Genomic DNA, 23,564 nt, shown 5'->3' on the forward strand with positions numbered 1-23,564 from the left:
TTTAGAGACAGATTCTTGCTCCATTGATTGAGCTGGGGTGCAGTGGCCTTATCATAGCTCACCGTAACCTCAAACTCCTGGGCTCAAGCAATCCTCCTGCATCAGCCTCCTGAGTAGCTGGGACTATGGGCACACACTGTTTAAAATTTTTAATTTTTATAGGGATCTGGCTATGTTGCCCAGGCTGGTTTTGAACTCCTGGCTTCCAGTGATCCTCTGCCTTGGCCTCCCTAAATGCTGTTATTACAAGCATAAGCCACCACACCCAGCTAGATATGTACTATTATTATCCACGTTTTTCATGTCAGGAAACTGAGTCACAGAGACAGTCACTTTTCCATCATCATTTCCCAGCAATAATGGAGCCAGGATCAGGAGCCAGGAGACAGAGTGTAGGATGTACACACTAACCACTTTGCTTTTCTCCTCAGGTAATTATAAGCATGCAATGAGATTCATTAAGGAGATATTTACCATGTGCCAAGTGAAAGGAAATGTGCCAAGAACAGCTCTGAGTGTTGCAATTAAGGACAAATCCCTGCCCTCAGGGGGATCACCTTCTGGCAGAGAAGAGTATCCATTTAAAGCTTTTACAACTACACCCAGAACAAGGCCACTTCTCATCCAGGTGATCAGGATCTCAAAGTTCCTGCATAGTATTTTAGTTACTTATGTGTATGTTTTAATGTTTCTGCTAGATTATACATTCTTCAAAGTTTAATTTCTGCTTCCTTTCTATGTCTTCACACTCCTGATATACAGTAGGAACTCAGTAAATATTTGCTGAATAAATAAACCTAGTGATCCTATATATAAGTAAAAGAACTGCAAAATGTGTTTTACCCCTGCATTAATGCAAAAGTTCTCAGTGTTAATCTGTAGCTGTGAATTCATATGAGATCTAGAATAATATATCCACGTTGATTGCTAAGAAAGTCAAGTGGGGGTGGCACCTGTGGCTCAAAGGAGTAATGCACTGGCCCCATATGCCGGAGGTGGCGGGTTCAAGCCCAGCCCCTGCCAAAAACTGCAAAAAAAGAAAAAGAAAGTCAAGTGGGATGGTCATGTAAAGCTCTTCCAAAATGGTAACACAAGGGTACATGTGAAACTTAGTAAATGTAGAATATAAATGTCTTAACACAATAACTAAGAAAATGCCAGGAAGGTTATGTTAACCAGTGTGATGAAAATGTGTCCAACGGGGATTTAAGTGCCTTAAGCACTGGTAGCTGGTTTTCTCGGAAAGCCGGCAGCGGCTTTTCCACCCAGGTTCTGCTTAAGGCTGAGGAGAGAGGCGGCTGTAGGTAGGAAAACAGAGCGGAAGACCCAGCTGGGCAGGCTCCTTAGGCTCAGACAGGGCTTCTGAAGGGAGAGGCCGCAGAAGAGGCGTTCAGCCTGGGAGCTGTCAGAGCAGCTCCGCAAACCCGGCGAAAACCTTTGTGGAGCGAAGCTGACGCCCAGAGAACTGCCGGGAGGAGGTGGCGCGAGGTGGGACTCAAATGCTGGAGGAAGGAGTACTGCCTTCTTCAGACACTGCCCTTGTGCAAGAGGAGAGCACAGAAGAGGAAGGAATGGCTGCTAGTCTGCTCACAGCTGGGGCCCAGAGATCTACATCCTTCAGCAGTGTGACAATAGCTTTTGCCCAGAAAGGGTGGAGGCACCTGGTCCCCACCCCGAGGGATGGGTTCAAGGAGGAACTACCAGAAAAGTCCAGGAACCTGGTGCTACTAGGACTTTCAGTTTCCCAGTCTGGCATGAACTCCCAGTTGGAGCAAAGGGAAGGCGCATAGATGCTGGAGGGAGAAGACCTAAGAAGTGCATGTCCAGACTGGAAGATTGTGTCTACATCACCACCAGAGCAAGCTATTTCTGAAGAATCGTCCCAAGACACAAATATAGAGATGCCCCTGGGGAGTCAGACCACAGGATCAATGAACTTAGGAAGAGCTTGGATCTGAGGCCAGTCCTCTCTCCACAACAGAGAGTTCCTATAGAAGCAAGACGTCCCCCATGTAAGACATACACCAATGGCTTCAAGAATTCAGAAATAACTGAACCTCACAGAGCAAAACCGTACACATGTAACGAAATGGCAAAGCCTTCAGTTACTGTTCTTCCCTTTCTCAGCATCAGTAGAGCCACACTGGGGAGAAGCCCTATGAGTGCAGTGAGTGTGGGAAGGCCTTCAGCCAGAGCTCGTCTCTCATTCAGCACCAGAGGATTCACACAGGAGAGAAGCCTTATAAATGCAGTGAATGTGGAAAAGCCTTCAGCCAGAACGCAAACCTCACAAAACACCAGCGAACTCATACAGGAGAAAAGCCCTACAAATGCAGTGAGTGTGACAAAGCCTTCAGTGACTGTTCAGCCCTCGTTCAGCATCAGAGAATTCATACCGGGGAGAAGCCCTATGAATGCAGTGACTGTGGGAAGGCCTTCCGCCACAGCACAAACCTCACAAACCACCAGCGCACTCACACTGGGGAGAAACCCTACAAATGCAGTGAGTGTGGGAAGGCCTTCAGTTACTGTGCAGCGTTCATTCAGCACCAGAGAATTCACACAGGGGAGAAACCCTACAAATGTAATGCTTGTGGAAGGCCTTCAGCCAGAGTGCAAACCTCACAAACCATCAGAGGACTCACACTGGGGAGAAACCCTACAAGTGCAGTGAGTGTGGGAAAGCCCTCAGCCAAAGTACAAATCTTATAATCCACCATAAGACTCACACTGGGGAGAAGCCGTATAAATGTAATCAGTGTGGGAAATTCTTCAGTGAGAGCTCAGCCCTTATCCGACATCATATAATCCAAACTGGAGAAAAACCTTATGAGTGTAATGAGTGTGGAAAAGCATTTAATCAGAGTTCATCCCTTAGTCAACACCAGAGAATTCATACTGGCATGAAGCCCTATGAATGCAACGAGTGTGGGAAGGCCTTCAGGTGTAGCTCAGCTTTCATTAGACATCAGAGACTTCATGCTGGAGAGTAACTGGGAACATATTGGGAGTGGGGAGAGCCCCCTCTACATGCCAATTCATACCAGATATATGATCTCAGACAAGTGCTGAAGGCTTGGATACACCCAGTACCCCTACCTTTATACTCTGTAATCTAGACCACACCCAAGACACCTGCAATAAAAGTCACTATTTAAAAAAAAAAAAAAGAAAGAAAATGTGTCCAACGGTCTATAAAACCAGTGTATGGTGGCCCATGATCACATTAATGTACACAGCTATGATTTAATAAAAAAAAATGGTAACACAGCAAACATATGTAGTATGTTATTGGTATTCGTAATAGAGAGAGAGAGAGAGAGAGAGAGAGATTTTTTCCTCTTTTGTGCTTCTAGTATAACAGATGTTAATTTGTTAATTCCAGGGCATTAAATGGTGTGTGGATGGGCCACTATGCAATAGTGAGTAAACAGTATGTGGTTATATGTAAGCAAATACAATACAAGGAATTTTTGTTGTAATGGGGAGAAAAAGATATATTAGTTATCTGAGGCTGCCTAACCCTTTACTACAAAACTTAGTGAGCAGACATTTATTGTCTCGACGGCTAGGTCAGGAATTTGGGGACAGCTTAGCTGACTGGTTTTGGGTCCGTGCATCATGCAGTCATCGAAGGCTTGACAGGGGCAGGCCCCAAGTGGTTGACTCCACGTTTGGCAAGGTGGTAGGAGGTCTCAGCATCTTTCCATGTGAGTCTCTCCTGAGGCTGCTCAAGTGTCTTCACGATATGGTGACTGGCTTCTCCCAGAGGCAATGATTCAAGAGACTAGGGCAGAATCTGCAACATCTTTTATGGTCTACCTTGGAAGTTACAACCCTCCCTTCTTCAATAGCCTGTTGGTCATACGAGTCAGCTGGCTACCCACTGGGGCTGAGAACCAAGAGCAGTGGCTATTGCACATCTGGACCTCCCAGGAGCCATGGCAGCCCTTCCGTGGCAGACATCCTCAAGTTCACTTCTATCCCCTCCTCTTCATGTGACCTGGCCACACCTCTCCTATCTCCCACCAGTTCTTCTTAGTTCACATTCCTAAAAGCAGAGCCTGATGGTGGGTTCATCTTTTTTCTCAATTTCTCTTAGGTCACAGGCCAGCCTATGGATTGCCTTCCAAGGGTCCATTCCTAGCCTAGGCAAAGTTCACATGGTCAGGACAGTCTTGCTAAGATGAGACAGCAGGTGGGACAGAGCTCAGGAAGTGTGGCTTGCCCAATATGGTCACAGCTCACCACACACTGTGCTGGATGGGGTGGGCCACAGGTGGGGAGAAGAAAGAAAAATGAAGACACAGGACTTGATCCATGGCCTGTTTAGAAAGGAAGACACTGATAACCAGATAATGTGCGCATAGTAAGACTATACCAGAAACACACCCATGGTGCTATTGGTGGGGGTGACTTCCTCCTCCTGGGGCAGCTGGAGGAGTCTCCCCAGGAAGACTTCTGCCAGGTGTTGATGAATAAGATGGAGTTTTCCAGATGCACAGAAGGGAGATGGGCCTTTCTGGCAGGAAGGAACAAGCACAGGATATTTTAGAGGAAAGTGAGATGCTACAGGTGGGACTGGAGGGTAGGGCCGGGGAAGGAAGCTGACAACGTCAGCTAGGGTGATTCCACTATGGGCTTGGTAAGTCCAGGGAAAGGCTTGGGCTCTACTCAGGAGCCATGAGGAGACAGTGAAGGGTCTGACACAGGAATGAGGACCCGGGTGGCTCCAGGGGCCAACCCAACAGAAAGACAGGAAGGGAGGCCGAGTGCAAGGCTTTCTTGGATAAGGAAGCACAGGAGCACCCTTCTCTCTTCAGATTCTAGTGCACGGGGGGCTGTCACTGTCAGAAAGCTGTACCCTCCCTTACAGCAAGACAGCCGAACTCACGGGGCATTAAAGCCTGTTTTTCCACTGGTTTCCTTTAATAGTTATCTCTCCAAATATAATTGCATGGGGGTCCAAATTAAGTAAAGCTTTATTAGGCACCGAAAAGGCCACATCTGCATAATGAAAAGATTTAATCAGAACCCTGAGAAAAGTCTCCCTGTGGACTCCTCATCATGTAATTCCCCATCCTCATACAAACAACTTCCCAACCAATTCAGAAAATAATGTTTGGGAAACACACCCCTTTTCCCAGTTCAGGACACACCACTAGCGCTTACAGCAGCATGAGGTTTCTACAGAAGGGAGTGAGGTCTAAATATGCCAGCCTGCAGGCTTTGTTATTTAAACATCCCAAGGCCAATTTTATGTCTCACTGACCACATTTGTAGAGTGATTTCAGAGGCTAAAACAAGCTCTTGGACTTTGACTTAGAGAAATGAGCTACTCTGGGGGAGCCGGGCCTCAGGTAGTGGGGCCATGGCATTGTAGAAGCCCCTGGCAGCTGGGTGGCCTATGGTTACAAGACCATTCCCCTCCAATGGTCAACCAACTTCCCTCTGACTCTTTCTACTGTGCCACCTTGGGCAAGTTCCTTCCACAATCTCTACCTCAGTTTCCTAATGTATGAAATGGGTATAATAACAATGACTGAGCACAGTGGCTCACGACTGTAATCCTGGCACTCCTAGAAGTTGAGGCAGGTGAATTGCTTGAGCTCTGGAGTTCGAGACCAGCCTAAGCAAAAGTGAGACCCCCATCTCTAAAAATAGCCAAGTGTTGTGGCTAGAGCCTGTAGTCTCAAGGTTGACAAAGTAAGACTCTGTCACAAAAGAAAAGAAATGGGGATAGTAACAACAGCTCCTCCTTTTTCTTTTCTTTTCTTTTTTTTTGAGACAGAGTCTCACTTTGTCACTCGGGGGGTAGACTGCTGTGGCATCATAGCTCACAGCAACCTCAAACTCTTGGGCTTAAGTGATTCTCTTGCCTCAGCCTCCCAAGTAGCTGAGACTACAGGTGCCCACCACAACACCTGGCTATTTTTAGAGATGGGGTCTCCTCTGGCTCAGGCTGGTCTCGAACCTGTGAGCTCAGGCAATCCACCCTCCTCGGCCTCCCAGAGTGCTGGGATTATGGTCATGAGCCACTGCGCCCTCCCCAGCACCTCCTCAGAATTCTTGTGAGGATTAAGTGAATCCTGCAGGGATGTCCAACATGAGGCTCACTGAGGAGGGACCAAAAATAGGGGCTTTGTTTGAATGTCTACATAGGAAATAACCTCTAAGCTGGGGTATCTGGCCTGAAGCCCAAGGGCCACACACTGATTTTGTGAGGACACTTTTGCTTGTCTGTGGTATTGGATATCATGCAAAGTATGCACAGACCTTTCTGCTAATCAGCCTTGTAGTGTTTGCATATTTACTGTGGGCCCAAGACAATCCTTTTCTTGCAATGTACAGCAGAGAAATAAAAAAGTTTGGAGGGTGGCGCCTGTGGCTCAGTGAGTAGGGTGCCGGCCCCATATACCGAGGTTAGCGGGTTCAAACCCGGCCTCGGCCAAACTGTAACCAAAAATAGCTGGGCATTGTGGTGGGCGCCTGTAGTCCCAGCTGCTTGGGAGGCTGAGGCAAGAGAATAGAGTAAGCCCAAAAGCTGGGGGTTGCTGTGAGCCGTGTGACGTCATGGCACTCTACTGAGGGCGGTAAAGTGAGACTCTGTCTTTACAAAAAAAAAAAAAAAAAGTTTGGACACTGCTGCAAGACCTTAAGCTCTTAGGAGAGCTTTACATACATAGAGAGCTCTGTATAAGTGTTTTCATTATTATTATTATTATTACTTCGGTGTAAATTAATTGATGGCAACTTTTCTCTCATTAAGCTATGCCTACAACAGCTTTCATTTCTAGTTAGCTGTGGAATTAATCAAAGGAACTAATCATCTAGTTGGGGTCATGGAAGAAACTCCCCAATCCGTCACCAAGTTCTGGTGCATTTTACCCTGAGCGTGTTCTGAGTCTAAAGGTTCTCTTCAGTATGGGTGGAAACTGAGCCCATGGGAGTGGCTGTTATAGATAGTAATTAAGCCCCAAGTTCAAATCCTGGCTCTCTCCACTCATCAATTGTGTGACCTGTTTCTTAATTTCTCTGAGTCTTGGTGTTCTCCATTAACCAACAGTCCTGATGGTACCTATTTCACAGTGTTTGTGAGAATCGAGTGAGATTATGCAGGTGAAATGCTGAGCCCAGGGCCTGGTACTCACTCACACAAACCTGGTTTTCATTCCTGTTATCCTTAGTTTCATCCCAGCCACATCATCCTTCACTTAAACCTTTGTGGTGGCTTCTTATCTAGCCTCTAAACCAGCGGTTCTCAACCTGTGGGTTGCGACCCACAGGAATTGTATTAAAGGGTTGAGGCATTAGGAAGGTTGAGAACCACTGCTGAACCAGTGATTTTCTTTCTTTTTTTTTTCCTGTCAAAAAAAAATTTTTTTTTATTAAATCATAGCTGTGTACGTTAATGTGATCATGGGCCACACCATACACTGGTTTTATAGACCGTTTGACACATTTTCATCACACTGGTTAACACAGCCTTCCTGGCGTTTTCTTAGTTATTGTGCTAAGACATTTACATTCCACATTTACTAAGTTTCACATATACCCTTGTAAGATGCACCGCAGGTGTAATCCCACCAATCCCCCTCCCTCTGCCCATCTCCCTGAACCAGTGATTTTCAACCTGTGTGCTATGAGAGGATCTTAGGTGTGCTGAGAAAAGTTTTAAAGATCGTTAATTAAATTACTTTTGTAAGAAGTTCAAAGCATCGTTAAGTATATTCTTTTTTTTGGCCAGGGCTGGGTTTGAATCCACCACCTCCAGCATATGGGGCTGATGCCCTACTCCTTTGAGCCACAGGTGCCACTCAGTATATTCTTTTTTTTTTACTATTTTTTTTGACCAACATAATTTAAGTGTGCTGAAGAAGTTTAACTATAGGCTCAAGTATGCTGTGAGATTTTAAAAAGGTTGAAAAATAGTGCTCTAAACTTATACAGGAGCCCAGAATGTGTCTCCAATCTTACTCCCCTGCAAGGCATTCTCCCGACAGCAGCCAAATAATTTCCTGAAAACCCAAAACTAGTCATGTCACTCTTCTACTTAAAATTCTACAAATGAGGGCGGCACCTGTGGCTCAGCGGGTGGGGCGCCGGTCCCATATGCCGGAGGTGGCGGGTTCAAACCCAGCCCCGGCCAAATTAAAAAAAAAAAAAAAAAAAAAAAATTCTACAAATGATTCTTGTTATCCTCCATAAATTCTCAGATCTCTTGGGAGGCTTCCCTGGCCCAGGGCCAGCCCACATTAGCCAGAGCCCTGCTTCTGCCTGCTCCACTTTTCCTTAACCTGTAGACCCTCACACATGCTGTGGAAGGGTTTCTCCTCACGCTCTCCAGGCCCAGCTAACTCCTATTCATCTAACAGGGCTCAGCTTCATGTGTGACTCCCTCTAAAACACCTTCCCTGACTTCCTGACTGGGATAGCTCCCTCCATGATTAATTTCTCAAGGCATCTTATTCTGTTCCTTCTTGGTGTTAATAATTGTGATTAAATTTTTACCTATATAATTTTATTATCCCCATAGGCACTTGGTGTAGGGTTTGTGTTTTTCACAGAACATCCCCAGAGTATGGTGTGGTGTAGTAGGCCCTTGGGAAATATTTAAAGATTTAATGATTGATGGCTAGGGTGGCGCCTGTGGCTCAAAGGAATAGGGCACTGGACCCATATGCTGGAGGTGATGGGTTCAAACCCAGCCCCAGCCAAAAAATAAACTGTAAAAAAAAAATGAAAATAAAAAGATTGATGGCTAGGCACCGTGGGTCAAGCCTATAATCCTAGCACTCTGGGAGGCTGAGGTGGGAGGATCACTTGTGCTCAGGAGTTGAGACCAGCCGGAGCAAAGGCCACATCCCCATCTCTACAAAAAATAGAAAAATTAGCCAGGCATTGTGGTGGGCACCTGTATTCCCAGCTACTCAAGAGGCTGAGGCAGGAGAATCACTTGAATTCAGGAGTTTGAGGTTGCTGTGAGCTAGGCTGATACCACAGCACTCTACCAAGGGTGACAAAGTGAGACTCTGTCTCAAAAAAAAAAACAAAAACGAAACAAAACAAAAAAAAATTTAAAGATTAAATGGATGAATGAATGAATGAACAGAGGAACAAATAGGTGATTCCCTCCCTGGGACTCACAACCCTTTTCTGCAAATGCTACTCTGCAGAGTCCAGCTTCACTCTGCCCTCCTTTGCTCTGAGAGGGGTGTGGGGGTAGGAGAAGGTGGTGGGGAAGGTGTGTATTGTTTAGAACCCAGGAGGCTGAGGACGTGCTACCCCTGTCATGAAAATCAGAGCCAGAAATCCTTAGAGAGGCTGATTATCCAGTTCTCTGCTTTGTTAATACTGCCAGTGATCAAGAAGTCTCATAATTAATATCAAGTTCTTCCCATATTCAACCTTAACCCTTTCTTCCTAAAAGTTCCCACCAGAGGATTGCTTGAGCCCAAGAGTTCAAAAACCATCTAGGCAACATAATGATCCACCATCTCTAAAAAAAAAAAAATCAAAATCAGCTGGGTATGGTGGCACACACCTGTTGTCCCAGCTATTTGGGAGGCTGAGGCAAGAGGATCACTTGAACCCAGGAATTAGAGGCTGCAGTGAACTACAATCACGGCACTGCACTCTCGGAGCCTGGGCAACAGAGCAAGACCCCATCTCTAAATCAAAAAACATTTTCACCCATTTGTGAGATCTTAATTTTCTGCTGTGACTTCTGTATTTTCCAACTATATAGAATATATGTAAATTGCTTTTGTAGAGAGCAAGCAATACATTTTTAAAAATTTGAACTGTCAAATCTAATTCTGCCCTTTATGTTAGTAAGAAAGGAAAGAAAAAAGAGAAAAGAACCAAACCACTGGCCTCCTCTCCCACATTAAATCCAGCATAAGTACAACTTGGCCTTCTTCTTAGGATCTGCCTGCTATTTGCATGTACTGTGAGCTGCCACTACCTAGCAAATGCTTTTTCCAACTTTGAAAATGTGCCCTTACTAGCCTAGTATTGGGGCCTGCAATAGTCTCTGGGCCACTAGGCCTGTCCCAAAGGGTAGAGGGGTAATAGAACCCTTGAAGACAAAGACTGCCCACTCATTTCATGAGTAGATTTTAGTATCTATGGCCAGTCAACAATACAGGACAGCTGGATGGGTAATCCATGGGTTTTGAATAAAATTAATCTGAAAATAAAGGAACTTTGGAATATCACAAGTTTTCTGCAGGTGCAAGTAGATTAGACCGCCTAGACCCTGTAAGAGCAATCCTTGAGAATGTAAAAAAATGTAAAAAAAATAATAATAATAATAAAGGGGCCAGATCAAGACTCATTGGATAAAATGCTTTGTTTACATAATTGTTTAAAATTTTAAATTCATTTTCAGACAAACATGTTTTATATATTATTTATGTACTTAAAAATTGTTAACATTTAAAAAATTCAAACATAAACAAGGAAAATGTGTTAAATATTCCTTTTTACTTACTAATAACAATGCTTCTTTTTATTAGTGAAAAGTAATAAAACTATGCCAGTTTGGCCTGTCAGCGTGAATAGTTGCTCCCCAGCAAAAGAATGTGATCTTTTAGACACAAACAATAGCAATTAAAAAAAAAATCATTAAACTAAGGAGGCTGAGTTTCCAAGAAGATCTAAGGGAAGCAATAAAAAGAGCCCTTCAAAATTTCCATTTGCTATAAGATGGGAATGGCTTTGGAGAAGTGTTTCCAGAGGTTGAGAGGTTTATTTACCACAGTTTGGGTAAAGAAAAATGTGTTTTCAAGTACAGCAACAATAAGAGTTTATGTCCAACAGCCAAGAAATGACCCAGAAACACTAGAATCTGTAAAACCTTCTCTGTAATCAGCTAGAGACTTGCAGAAGATAGGGAAGAATACCCTGTAACTGTCTTTTTTTTTTCTTTTGAGACACAGTCTTACTTTCTTGCCCAGGGTAGAGTGCTGTGGCATCAGCCCAGCTCACAACAACCTCAAACTTCTGGGCTCAAGTGATCCTCCAGCCTTAGCCTCCTGAGTAGCTGGGACTGCAGGCACCTACTACATCACCTGGCTAATTTTTTCTTTTTTTTTAGTGGAGATAGGGTCTTGCTCTTGCTCAAGCTGGTCTCAAACTCCTGACCCCAAGTTATCCTCCACCTTGGCCTCCCAGAGTGCTAGGATTACAGGCGTGAGCCCCCACTCCTGACCTAATAACTATCTTATATACCTTTCATGTTTCAGGACCTACATATTGGCTAACACATGGCAAGTATTCAATAAATATGAGAATTTTTGTTCGAGAGCAAGGAAAGACCTGAAAACATGACATTAACATTTTACAATCAATGGTGACTTAACATTATTATTATTTTATTATTATCATTTTTTTTTAGAGACAGAGTCTCACTTTATTGCCCTTAGTAGAGTGTCATGGCATCACAGCTCATAGCAACCTCCAACTCCTGGGCTTAGGCAATTCTCTTGCCTCAGTCTCCCGAGTAGCTGGGACTACAGGTGCCCACCACAACGCCCAGCTATTTTATGTTGCAGTTTGGCGGAGGCTGGGTTCGAACTAGCCACCCTCAGTATATGGGGCCCGGCACCCTACCCACTGAGCCACATGGGGTTTTCCCATCATTATTTCATTTATGTCTTATCTCTGAGCAATGGGACTACAGATGTTCTATTTTATATTTTTTTATGCATCATCTGAATTGTTTACGAGTATATATTTCTCTTTCTTTTTTTCATGCAATCTCTGCAGAGAATTGTCAGAAATTGCCAGTGCCAATGATATTGCAAGTCATCACAGTGGGGTATTGGGAAAAGTTTTCAATGAGCAATAATCACTCCTCGGATAAACCTCACTGGCTACGATACTGCCACTGTGCAAAACTTAAGAGTACATATTTTGAATGTAAAGGAATAAAATTGTCTCCCCATTAGGAAAAAGCAATTCTTATAGCCATCATTGCCAATTTGCTGACACCTTTTAGAACAGGGTGGAGAATTAATTCTGCCATAGATTATATAAATCACTAGAAGGGCAAAGTGAATTCATTCATTCTACAACATTTACTCAACACCAACTTGTGGGCTCAAGTGATCTAAGTAGGCACCAGCGAATATATGTGTGCAAAAAATACTAGCACAGGGTCTAACCAGGCGTCCTCAAACTTTTTAAACAGGGGGCCAATTCACTGTCCCTCAGACCATTGGAGGGCCGGACTATAGTTTTTAAAAAAAAAACTATGAACAAATTCCTATGCACACTGCACATATCTTATTTCGAAGTAAAAAAAACAAAACGGAAACAAATACAATCACACCGCCTCATGTGGCCTGTGGGCCGCAGTTTGAGGACCCCTGGATTGGAGTGATGTGTCTCATGCCAGGGAGAGGCCAGGTGCGGTGGCTCATACCTGTAATCCCAGCATTCTGGGAGGCTGAGGCAGGTGGATTGCCTGAGCTCAGGAGTTCAAGACCAGCCTGAGCCAGAGTGAGACCTTGTCTCTAAAAAAAATAGCCAGGCATTGGGGTGGGCTCCTGTTGTCCCAGCTACTTGGGAGGCTGAGGCAAGAGGATCCCTTAAGCCCAAGAGTTTGAGGTTGCTGTGAATTGTGATGCCATAGCACTCTACCCAGGGTGACAAAGTGAGACTTCATCTCAAAGTAAAATAAAATAAAATAAAATAGACATTGAACACATAACATCACCAGCAAGTGTCCAGTTGCAATGGTGACAGCTGCCATAAAGGAAGTACCAGTGATAGGAGCATCTGTGACCTTAAGATTGGTCCCTTGCTTGGGCCTAGCTCTGTACACTTTCTCTTACAAACATGTTTTTCCACTCAGAAGGCCCTTCCTCCCTCCTCCACCTAGTCAAACTTGAATAAGCTTCAGAATCATGCTCGTCTCCAGTCCAGTTCCTGTGTGAGGGATCTCTGACTTGCGGCTTCCCTCCAATTGGCCTGTCTCTCATCCTGATGTCACATCCGATATCATCTTGAGGATCATGCTTCTCATTAGTAGCTGTATTAACCAGAGTGCTCCAGAGAAACAGACCCAATAGGATGTGTAAATACACAGAGAGAGTTATGTTAAGGAATTGACTCCCAAGACTGTGTAGGTGCAAGTCCAAAATCTGCAGGCTGGCAAGCTGGAGCCTCAGGGAAGAGTGTCCAAAGGAATCTGCAGGCAGGATTTCTTCTGGCTCAGGGAAAGTCAGATTTTGTTCTCTTAAAGGCCTTGCACCAACTGGATGAGGTCCATCCATATTATGGAGAGGAAACTGCTCTACTTCAAGTTCATGGATGTTTTTTTTTTTTTTTCTCGTTAAGTACTTCATTGGAATCAAAATCCAAATGTCAATGTCATCCAAAAAACATCTTCACCAAATGATCCAGAGTAATGTTTGACCATAATCTGGGCACTGTGGCACAGCCAAGTTGACACATAAAATTAACCACCACAGAAGTCTCACCTCCCCTATTACAGTCTACCACCTGGAAGTCACAAATCAGCTCTTACTTGTCTTTGAAACTTTCTGTGGAGTTTAGCTAAGGGATTATTGTCAGGAGGTATTTAATAAATCCCTGAAGAGAAGAAGAATAGAACAACAGACCCTCTGGAAGCAACTTCCTGCACCTTCCGGAAACAATAGAGAATGTGTCACCAATGACTCCTTAGTTCACAGAGTATGAACCATGTGGTAGCAGAAATTTCAAAAGTACAACTCTAGACTGAGCAAGAGTGAGACCCTATCTCTACTAAAAATAGAAAAATTAGCTGGGCGTTGCAGTGGGGGCCTGTAGTCCTAGCTACTCAGGAGGCTAAGGCCAGAGGATTGCCTGAGCCTAAGAGTTTGAAGTTGCTATGAGCTGGGATGATGCCATAGCACTCTACCAAGGGCAACAGAGTGAGACTCTGTCTAAAAAAAAAGCCCAGCTTGATGCCTGTGGCTCAAGCGGCTAAGGCGCCAGCCATATTCACCTGAGCTGGCGGGTTCTAATCCAGCCTGGGCCTGCCACATACCAATGACAATGCAACCAAAAAATAGCCGGGCATTGTGGTGGGCACCTGTGGTCCCAGCTACTTGGGAGGTGGAGGCAGAAGAATTGCTTGAGCCAGGAGTTGGAGGTTGCTGTGAGCTGTGATGCAACGTCACTCTACCCAGGGCGACAGCTTGAGGCTCTGTCTCAAAAAAAAACCCCAATCCTGATTCTTCCTCCATCCTGAAAACAACTCTTCAGGCATACTCTTTCATACTTTCTAATATAATAACAGAAATGGCAGAAATGTCTAGTGGCATTTGAACTTAACCCAGTCCTAGCCAGTAAAGACAAAAGAACAATGCAAAAGAATATTGTGGCCCAGGGAAAAATTCTGGACGCTGGTCTCTGACCATCACCATATGCCATTTGCACCTGTTTCAATCTTCACCTCTCTCCCTCCTACCTCTTATTTCTCTCCACCACCAGCCAAGCTTAAATCATCCCCCGACCCCCAGGTAAACTAGGCTTGGAGGAAGGGCCTAGTGCCTTCTCAGCTAATTTACATTCCAAGCTCAAACCTTCGGTTCTAAACCCAGATCTTAATTTCAAGGCTTCCCTTTGGTTCCAGAGCTGGCTGTTGCTTAGGCAGGAGGAGCAGTGGAGGCCTGGGGCAGAAATCTCGACCTCTTCTCAAGTCTGGCCCTATTGTCCTGTGCCTGCAATGATCTAGGGCCTGTGCTTTAACCTCTGTCCTGCATTTGTAAAAATCCTTTTTATTTCTCCTCACTCCCAATAGAAAACCAGTTGAAGGATAGGTACAGACTGTTCACAGAAAAGGAATTCCAAATGTCTTTTGAACACATGAAAAGATGCTCAATTACACTCATAAAATAAAAATGCAAATAAAAGCACAAGGGGAACGTATCAGATTGGCAAAGACTAGAATGTTAGCTAACGCAGTCCAGCATTGACTGTGGGGAACGTGCACTTTGAACATTGCTGGTACCAGGCTGACCTTCTCTGCCTCCTCGGAGAGGAATTTGGCAAAATAACTCAAATTTTAAAATGCACTGGCCTGGTGATAGAGCACTTCCCTTCCAGGTGTTGAAAGATCTATTCATCAATTCACGCAAAATTATGCTTGCACAACAATGTACGTTGCATCATTATTTGTTTTTTTCTTTCTTTTTTTTTTTTTTTTTTAGACAGAGCTTCAAGCTGTTGCCCTGGGTAGAGTACTGTGGCATGACAGCTCACAGCAACCTCCAACTCCTGGGCTCGAGCGATTCTCCTGCCTCTGCCTCCCAAGTAGCTGGGACTACAGGCACCCGCCACAACACCCGGCTATTTTTTGGTTGCAGCCGTCATTGTTGTTTGGCAGGCCTGGGCTAGATTTGAACCCGCCAGCTCAGGTGTACATGGCTGGTGTCTTAGCCGCGTGAGCCACAGGCGCTGAGCCACATCATTATTTCTAAAAGCAGAAGACTGGGAACTATCTGAAGATATATTAATAGGACATCAGTGTCATAAACTGTACACAGCCACTTAAAGGAATAAGCAAGCTCTGGCATGGACTGCCGCACTTGGTGAGGGACAATAAGACAAGTTGTCCATCGTGCTCCAAAGGAGGGCTCTTATTGTAACCACAGAAGTGACACTGGAATTGGGCAATAAAGACTGATAGTGTGACTGCTATATTTATTTCCTAGCCCTGCTGTAACTGAGTACTATAAACTGAGTGGCTTAAAACAATAGAAACTTATTATCTCACAGTTCCAGGGGCCAGAAGTCAGAAATCAAGATGTTGGGAGGCCGGGCTCTCTCTGGAAGACTCTAGGGGCGACTCCTACTTGCCTCTTCCATCTTCTGGAGGTTGCCAGCGATCCTTGGTGTTCCTTGGCTTGTAGATGGGGCACTCCAATCTCGGCCTCCATTGTCACACGGTGTTCTCCTTTGTATCTGTGTTTTTGTGTCTAAACTTCCTCTGCTTAGAAGTCATTGGATAAGGGCCCACCCTATTCAGTATGGCCTCATCTTAATTTGATCACATCTGTAAAGTAAGGTCACATTCTGAGATTCTGGGGGGGCCTGAATTTGGGGGGCGGGTGCATAATTTAATCCAGTGTAGCTGCTTAGCATGGGCTCACTGAGGAAGGAGAAGCAGCAAAAATGCAGAAGGCTGTTTAGGCTTGTGGTTAAGCATGTCATGGAATCAGACAGACCTGGTTTCAAATCCCGGTTCCACCTACTGCTCAGCTGTGTGAGCTTGGGCAAGTTAGTTAACATCTCCAAGCCTGCTTTTTCAATCATGCAAAGGGCTTAATAAAAGCCCATGCCTTCATGAGTTGCTGGGCAGATAAATGACATCAAGACCTGATAGCACCTGGTATTCAAGAAAATTAACTTTTTCTGGATGGCCTAGGCAAGTGGATTGCTGGAGCTCAGGAGTTTGAGACCAGCCTGAGCAAGAGTGAGACCCCATCTCTACTAAGAATAGAAACTAGCTGGGCATGGTGGTGCATGCCTACAGTCCCAGCTACACAAGAAGATCACCTGGACCCAAGAGTTTGAGGTTGCTGTGAGCTAGGATGCCATGGTACTCTATCCAGGCTGACAGAGTTAGACTCTGTCTTAAAACAAAAAAGAAAGAAAGAAAATTAACCTTTAATGCTAAAGTTCCCAGTTCCTCTGCTCCTGCCATCCTTTCAGGTATAAAAGTAGACAGTAAAACAGCAAAACAGGATAGTTTATGATTAAAGGTCCAGATGCTTATTATGGGATGTACCTGCCACACCAAGTCGGAGAGTACTGGGAGGCTGGGCTGGAGCAAGCACAGACTTTAACTTTTGATCACTAACAGATGCAAACTTGGTGCTGCAATCTGAAACTCCACAGCTAAGCCATATTGATTTTCCCTCTCTCCCGATGCACTTGGGCATCAGGACATTAGAGAGAGGCCATGGCTTCCGTCCAGGCCCCAGAGAAAGGGCCCCCTGGGAGGGGATGGCTGGGGAAGAGGTTCATGGCTGCGTGTGCTGATTGCTGACAACATCCCAAAGGCAAACAAAAATGACTCGAGATGATCCGCGTTTGGTACAGATGGGGGAGAACTGGCTGTTCTCCTACGCCAGCTCATGTGTTCCATTAGAAATGATTAAATCATTCCAACTTGGAAACTTTTGGGTGACATTTTCATCTAAACTCACCATTACAGCTTGAGTCCTTTGCCTGTGACTTGCGCTCCAGGTCAGCCAGGCTTGGACACATCACTAATACGGCTGATTTTGATTTTCTGTAGCAGCTGGCTGCTGCTCTTGTTTCCTCCACACTGAGAAAAGTCATGTGCACGAAGCTTTGTTTCTCAATTACAGCTTTTCACATTATTTTCCTCAGTGACTAGCGGGACTAAGTCATCGATTCACTTATCACGTTTATTGAGTGCCTGGTTAATAGCGTGGGCTCTAGTGTCAATTGCCTTAATTCAAATCCCACCTCCACAAATCAAGAGCTTTGCGTTAGCTCCTCTCAACAGCAGTCGCTTCATCTGTAAAAGGAGAGTCAGAATAACGCCTACACAGAAGGATGCTGAGAGGCTTGTTCTAGGTTTGATTCCTCAGGAAGCAGACTCTGAGAGTGGGCCAGCAGGGACTTCAGCAGGGAACACTCTTAAGAGCAACACAAGAAGCAGGAATGATAGGGGGCAAGAGTGAGCTGTGAGCCAGTCCCAAAGGAAGCAGTGCCAATTCCAGGGGCACTCTGGAGCTGGGATAGCCCTTTAGTCCCATCCTGAGTTGGACCATAGGGGCTGGACCCTTATGCCCGTTGGTAAATCAGTCACTGCACGAAGATTATCCCTGGAAAAGGGTGTGACCTTGGACAACGCAGTTTTATTCAGCAGAGACTGTCCCCCCAAATGGCTGAGATTGGTGTTCCTGCTGCATTCCTAGCAGCAGGATTTAGTCTCTCATTCAGAAAAAGGAATCTAGGCAGCACATCGCAGCCTCCACCACAAAGAATAAATGCACTCATCCATTCAGAGCCCTTGCCACAATACCTAGAATGCAGTAAGTGCTCAATAAATGGTAACCATTACAATTGTTGCTGCTTTAATAATTATTATTTGTCAAGCACCATGCTAGAGGCTGTGCACACAGTGGCCATTGAGATTTGGCTCCTGCCCTGAAGTTACTCAATCCTCAAGTACCTTAGACCATCAAATAAGCAGTTACAATGCAGTGCAATCGATAGGGTGGCATGGGATGTGGATGGAAGAACCTAGAAGGGACACTTGATCAAGACTAAGAGAGATGAAGGGGAGTCAACCAAGCAAGAGGGATGGGCAGGGCTGAGACTGGGCAAGAAGGGCTATCCAGGCAGAGGCAGTGAGTGTGCAGCGTCAGGGAAGGCTACATCAGTGTGCCCACAATGCAGCTCCACATGGCCTGCCAGGGTGCACACCAGGGCAAGGGGAGAGAGGGCACAGAAGCGTGGAGGCAATGAAGGAATTTAGGAACCCAGCTAGAGAAAGTGCAAGGTCTATTTTGTGCTTAAAGAGATCATCTGGCTGCCATGTGGGCAATAGGTTGAAGATGGACAATATTAGGGGCTGGGGGATGATTAGGAGGCTATGGTCAGGGTCCAGGTGAGAGGCAAGGGAGACCTGGATGGGTTAGTGGCATTGAGGGCAGACAAGAGTGCACAGAGTCAAGGAATATCTAGGGGGTGGAGTTCACAGACTTGATGCCCATTGAACGAGTGGAAAAGGAAATTCAGGGTCACTCTTAAGCTTCTGATCTGGGCAAATGAACACCAGGAGGCCTACAGGACGAATGTCCAAAGGTCTTATGGGAAAAAAAAAAATCCCATCAAGGATAAACATGCTACTGAAGCTTAGTCCAGCTAGGTCTCCAAGATATGTGGCTCTGATTAGACAACCCCCTGGAAGTGCCTAGTAAAGCATAACGTCATAACCAGCTAGGTTAAACCCGGGTGAACCCACTTCCTCCCTGCCTTGTCTGTGTGTGTGTCAGGGGGGAACGGCCAGCCAAAAACACTCCCAAGTGTTTAAACTGCAGATGTCGTGGAAAGCAAACTGAGCAAGAAGATAGAAATAAAAAATCATTTTGGATTTAATCTTCAATAAATATCATTTATTGAATATTGACTCTGGGCCCAGTTCTGCGCTCAGGGCTTCAGATAAAAGGAAGGATAAGGCAGACACTGACCAGTGAACTTGGGGTTCCCGTTCCCCCAACAGTAACATTTCTCATGGTCAATCAGTTCATTGGCATTTGGATTTAGACACTCGTCTCTTTTGTGTTTGGTGACCTGAGTCAGTACCTGGGGCCATGTTATCTTTGTGTTTGTACAAAACTGAGTGATGGGGCGGCGCCTGTGGCTCAGTGAGTAGGGCGCCGGCCCCATATGCCGAGGGTGGCGGGTTCAAGCCCAGCCCCGGCCAAACTGCAACAACAAAAAAAAATAGCCGGGCGTTGTGGCGGGCGCCTGTAGTCCCAGCTGCTCGGGAGGCTGAGGCAAGAGAATCGCGTAAGCCCAAGAGTTGGAGGTTGCTGTGAGCCGTGTGACGCCACGGCACTCTACCCGAGGGCAGTACAGTGACACTCTGTCTCTACAAAAAAAAAAAACAAAAAAAACTGATAAGTAGGGTGGCACCTGTGGCTCAGTGAGTAGGGCGCAGGCCCCATATACCGAGGGTGGTGGGTTCAAACCTGGCCCCGGCCGAACTGCAACAAAAAATAGCTGGGTGTTGTGGCGGGCACCTGTAGTCCCAGCTACTCAGGAGGCTGAGGTTGCTGTGAGATGTGACGCCACAGCACTCTACCAAGGGTGACAAAGTGAGAGTCTGTCTCTAAAAACAAACAAACAAAAAAAAACTGATAAGCAGACCTTTGTAAGTGGGAATCATTCCATTGTAAATGGTTGACAGGCCTCTCTCCAGAAGAAGAAATCTGAGGGCTGAAAGAGGGTGGAGGTGTTGTCTGCAAGGGTTCCAGGATATTCTCTGAATCGAAGTTGGGAAACTGGGTCCAATATCATTCCAAAATGTCTCTTTCTTTCTTTTCTTTTTATTTTTTAGAGACAGGGTCTCACTGTCACCCAGGCTGAAGCAGAGAGCAGTGGTACCATCACAATTCACTGCAGACAACTCCAACTCATGGGCTCAACTGCCTCAGCCTCCAGAGTAGTTGGGACTACAGATACCCTCCATTGCACCCTGCTAATTAAAAAAAAAAAAATTTTAGAGATGGGGTCTTGCTATAGTGCCCAGACTAGCCTCAAACTCCCAGGCACAAGCAAGCCTCCCAAAGTGCTGAGTTTATAGGCTAGTCCTAAGTGTTTCTGAAAAAGGGAATATGTCAGTATGCCTAAAGATTTAAAATAGAACCTCCTAAACTTCTCTTTCTATAGCACGTTCTCTCTCTCTCAAGGGAATTGGGGTGTTCATTAAGGTTTGTTAAATAAAAATTATATAAGAGGCTACTGATTAGGATTAAGTCCTGCAGTTGAAAAACTGTGTATAATTTTTGACACCCTCAAAACTTAGCTAATAGACTACTGTTAAGCTAATAGTCTACTAGAAGCCTTCTTGATAACATAACAGTTAACATATAACAATGTATTATACACTATATTTTTACAATAAAGAGAAAACAAAATGTTATTAACAAAACCATAAAGAAAATATACTTACTGTTCATTTTTTAAAAGAGAGGGTGAGGTATCATTATGCTGCCCAGAATGGTCTTAAACTCCTGGCCTCAAGTAATCCTACTGCTCCAGCCACTCAAATAGATAGGATTACAGGCACAAGCCACCACACCCAGTTTATTTACTACTTCTTAGGTGGGAGTGGGTCATCATAAAGGTCTTTATCTTTGGTCAGCTGTGGTGGCTCACACCTGTAATCCTAGCACTCTGGGAGGCTGAGGTACTTGGATTACTTGAGCTCAGGAGTTCAAGACCTGCCTGAGCAAGAGTGAGACCCCATCTCTACTAAAAATAGAAAAACTAGCCGGGCGTGGTAGTGCAGCATGTAATCTCAACTACTCAAGAGGCTGAGGCAAGAGGATCTCTTGAGCCCAGGAGTTTGAGGTTGCTATGAGCTATGACAACCCCAGGGCACAGAGGTGACAGAGTGAGACTCTGCCCCACCCCCCAAAAGTCTTCATCCTTGTTGTCTTCACATTGAGTAGGCTGAGGAGGAGGAGAGGAGGGGATGGTCTTGCTGTCTCTGTGGCAGAGGCGGAAGACGTGTAAGGAAGTAGAAAGGAAGGCAAGTGAGGTGGGCACACTTGGTACAAGTTTTATTGGAAAAAAAATCATATATAAGTGGACCTGCTCATGTTAAATATTCCATCATTCAAGAGTCAACTATACAGTAATCTTAAATATGTACCTGATGTATATATATGTAACCAGTTATTTTTCTATTATTCTGTCTCTCTGGCCCCTTCTTACAAGGAAAGTAACTTTGAAATGACCAATCTACTCTTTATTCTTTGTTTCTTTCTTTAGCCTTTCTCTGTCTATAAAACCAACCTCTTCTGCTCAGTTCATGGAACACTCATTCTAGTTTATGGCACAAGGTGTTGTCCAATTCTAGAATTGCAAGTTTATTACTTTTTTTTGTTTGTTTGGTTTTTTTTTTTTTTGAGTCTGTTTGTCACCCTCAGTAGAGTGCTGTGGCCTCCCAGTTCACAGCAACCTCAAACTCTTGGGCTCAAGTGATCCTCTTGCCTCAGCCTCCCGAGTAGCTAGGACTACAGGCGCCCACCACAATGCCCAGCTATTTTTAGAGACAAGGTCTTGCTCTGGCTTAGGCTGGTCTCAAACTTGTGAGCTTAAGGGATCCAACCACTTCGGCCTCCCAGAATGCTAAGATTACAGACATGAGCCACCAGGATAAAGTCTACTAAGCTCTTTAAATTTATTTTAATTTTGTCCTTTGACAGGTTGCAAGTGCAAGTACCACTGAAATCAACCAAATGAAAAAATTTCAGGCCAGGCACGGTGGCTCACACCTGCAATCCCAGCACATGGGAGGCCAAGTGGGTGGATTGTGTGAGCTCAGGAGTTCAAGACCAGCCTGAGTCAGAGTAAGACCTCGTCTCTAAAAATAGGTGGGCATTGTGGTGGGCCCCAGTAGTCCCAGCTACTCCGGAGGCTGAAGCAAGAGAATTGCTTGAGCACAAGAGTTTGAGGTTGCTGTGAGCTGTGATGCTACAGCACTCTACTAGGGGCGATGAAGTGAGACTCTGTCTCACTAAAAAAAAGAAAAAAGAATAAAAGGAAAGAAAAGATGGGCGGCGCCTGTAGCTCAAGGAGTAGGGCGCCAGTCCCATATGCCGGAGGTGCCAGGTTCAAACCCAGCCCCAGCCAAAAACCACAAAAAAAAAAAAAAAAAAAGAAAGAAAGAAAAGACTTCATGGCGGGTGGCGCCTGTGGCTCAAAGGAGTAGGGCGGCGGCCCCACATACTGGAGGTGGCGAGTTCAAACCCAGCCCCAGCCAAAAACTGCAAAAAAAAAAAAAATTAATAAATAAATAAATAAAAGATTTCATGGTTAGGTTTGGTCCCTACTTCCCAAATGAAGGTCAAGATTTAAGATAGGAAGAACCAATCTTTCCCATAAAAAAGATTCAAACCCCAAAGACTGTGATTTTTTTTTGAGACAGAGTCTCATTATTTCACCTGGGTAGAGTGCTGTGGCTTTACAGCTCACAGCAACCTCCAGCTCTTGGGCTTAGGCGATTCTCTTGCCTCTGCCTCCCAAGTAGCTGGGACTACAGGCGCCCGCCACAACGCACTGCTATTTTTTGTTGTTGTTGCAGTTATCATTGTTGCTTTAGTTGGCGCTGGCCGGGTTCGAACCCGCCAGTCCCTGTGTATGTGGCCGGCGCCCAACAACTGAGCTACGGGCACCACCCAAAAGACAGTGATTTTTTTTTTTTTTTTTTTTGTGGCTTTTGGCCGGGGCTAGGTTTGAACCTGCCACCTCCGGCATATGGGACCGGCGCCCTACTCCTTGAGCCACAGGCGCCGCCCGATTATTTTTTTAAGTTGTTCACTGCAATGTAAGTTTCTGTATTTGAGATATGAGGCTCAAGGAGAATAAAACCATCAGCGGATGCAGTCTTTTTAAGTTTCCAGAAAAAGGAAGGTGAGTTTCCACTGCGCCTGCATTTTCTCTTGGCTCCCTTACGGTGTGAGATGAGCATTCCAGAGCTCAACCCGGACAGTCCTCTAACTCAGGAAAGAAAGTGATTACAAGTTAACTCACCGAGTATCAGGGTACAGGGCAGACGAGGTGGGAGCGGACCAGATGCCTCTAGCTTTAAGACGACTTTGTTTTTTACGAAGGAGGGGTAGCACCCACCGGGCGCGAAGAAAAAGGAACCGGTTTGAAAGCCCGAGCCCGCCCCACGGCCCACTCCGGGACGACTTCTCCCGGGAAAACCGACCGGGCACCCCTGGACCGGAAGGAGGAGGAGGAGGAGGAGGAGCGCCAGCAAGCCCCGCCCCCGGGCCCGCCCCGCCACGATT

The 23,564-nt window shown here is 45.4% G+C and overlaps 1 long non-coding RNA gene, 1 other non-coding gene and 1 pseudogene across 2 annotated transcripts in view; 1 reads left to right on the top strand and 2 right to left on the bottom strand.

Annotated features, from left to right (window-relative positions):
• Positions 1–23,460, bottom strand: part of LOC128582273 (uncharacterized) — a 29,599-nt gene extending 6,139 nt beyond the window's left edge. The window contains exon 1 of the long non-coding RNA XR_008379016.1: positions 23,302–23,460. This is a non-coding gene — a long non-coding RNA (uncharacterized LOC128582273). The remainder of the gene's footprint in view (positions 1–23,301) is intronic.
• Positions 1,314–3,054, top strand: LOC128582272 (zinc finger protein 79-like; annotated as a pseudogene).
• On the bottom strand, positions 11,765–11,905 carry LOC128582642 (U4 spliceosomal RNA). Its single transcript, XR_008379095.1, has one exon. It is a non-coding gene; the product is annotated as a U4 spliceosomal RNA (small nuclear RNA).
• Positions 23,461–23,564: the final 104 nt, after the last annotated feature.

Source organism: Nycticebus coucang, chromosome 3 (assembly GCF_027406575.1).
Source record: "Nycticebus coucang isolate mNycCou1 chromosome 3, mNycCou1.pri, whole genome shotgun sequence".
Lineage (NCBI taxonomy): Eukaryota > Metazoa > Chordata > Mammalia > Primates > Lorisidae > Nycticebus > Nycticebus coucang.